The sequence below is a fragment of the Ambystoma mexicanum genome, chromosome 1p, assembly GCF_040938575.1.
Source record: "Ambystoma mexicanum isolate Mex_15411 chromosome 1p, UKY_AmexF1_1, whole genome shotgun sequence".
Lineage (NCBI taxonomy): Eukaryota > Metazoa > Chordata > Amphibia > Caudata > Ambystomatidae > Ambystoma > Ambystoma mexicanum.
Genome location: NC_090921.1, coordinates 96,751,376 through 96,753,213, shown reverse-complemented (window position 1 = coordinate 96,753,213; position 1,838 = coordinate 96,751,376).

Here is a 1,838-nt window from a genome sequence, read left to right as displayed (position 1 = left end):
GTGTGCCCATTGTGCTCTGCAAAACGAATTTCCTATTTGCATTTTCTTTCTCACATTGCACATTGCAACTGTGCTAAACATCCCAAATTTGATTTTTCCATTGGGCTCTGAAAAACACATTTTCCAATTGGCATTTTCTCTCTTACATTGCATCTGTGATTCAAACCCCAAACCGATTTTCACCTTCTATTTTGATAAAAACCCCAATGCCCTGTGTGTTATTGTAAGTTGTAGAAAAACACATTCTTCCCATTGCATTTCTGTCTCCCCTATTGGTTCTGTGATCAAATATTTCAAAGTTTGATTTTCCCATTGTGTGCCGACTAAAATCCCAAAGCCCTGTCTGCTCTTTTCAAGTGTGGCAAAACGAATTTCTATCGCTTTTCTTCTTTTCATATTATTTCCGTGAGTCCGACCCCAAATCCGATTTTCCCATTGTGTTCCCACTCCCTGCCACTGCCTTCCATTCAAAGGAATGAAGCCTAATTGATGTTTGGAGGGTGAGGGGTTCCGGGAGAAAGCTTTAACAAAATGTGCAATCACTGAGTGTGTTGAAGTGTACTTTTCTTCTATTGGTGGGTCATTTAAAAAGGAATTAATTGTGAAGCATATCTCCATGTTAGTGTCTTTACTGAAGTCCTTTTGTTCTTGTGTTGCCACATTATTGGTGGCTGATGTAATCTAATTGTGATATTTGTTTAAATAAATAAAGATTCTTAATACACACTGGCCTGGTTCATAGTCCATTGAGGCATCGGGTATTTGTTGGGGTTGTGTGCAAGACGGACTTACCAAAAAGAACCTGATATCAATCAAATTGCTTAATTGTACGCCACATTCATTTTAAGGAAAGGAGCTCCCTGACTTGGGTGTGACCGTGTAATAAACAGTGACAAAACTTTCTAGCTAAAATAGACATAGGAAATAAATTTGAATTTCAATTGGGAGTTGCTACATTTCTATTCTAGACTCCTGAACCAATCCTGAGACAGGGGCTGGGCTTGTGGGTTGGAGAGAAATGTAAATGTCATATCCGGGTTGTGAGATCATAATTTAGCCCCACCTAATGTTCACTGCCCAGGGGAGGGGCTTAGAGAGTAATAAAGTCTTGCATCATAAGAAAAGGGAAGAGCAGGAAAAAGATTATCAAGGGACAGCTGCCAAAAATGACCAAAGGAGATCTGCTGAAATTTCATCTGCGTGGAAACATTGCAGAGGAGACTAGATAACAAAGGCTCTGAGACTTCCCTGGAATGACAGAGGGTGGATTTCTGTGGAGCATTGACTGAAGTGCTGACCAGAACCCTGCTTTTCCCTAAGAGCAAAGCCCTGCTCAATCCATGAGTGCCATCCCAGAGATTTCCAAAAGTAGGTAGATTGTCCAACAAAATGTCAGCGTGTGGATCTATCTAATTCACCCATTCGCAATTCAAGTGGCCGGACCAGAGGCACCCGTTCAGAGGAACAGTGTGGGTCCCCAGCAAGCCAGAAGCAGTAGTGGAAGTCGGGAAAGCAGTGCAACCCACAAAGTAAGTGTGTGAGTAGCCGGTGAGCGAAGCACAGTGTTCTAACACTTTGACGGGCCTTGCGGTTACTGTTTCCAACTCCTTATTGAGTCGCGTATGACTTTATGTGAGCAGAAGCTGTTAGTTGTACTCAAAGTATTGCTAACAATTGAAATGTAGCACTCACGTTGTACTCCGAGACCCCCGGCCGGCCCATAGAGCCGAGGTTTGCTCAAAAGTACTTTAAAACGAGATAGCTGCACCCTTGAGATCGATGGGGGTGCAGATGTATTACTCCAACAACAATCAATAAGGACAACTCAATGATTTGAC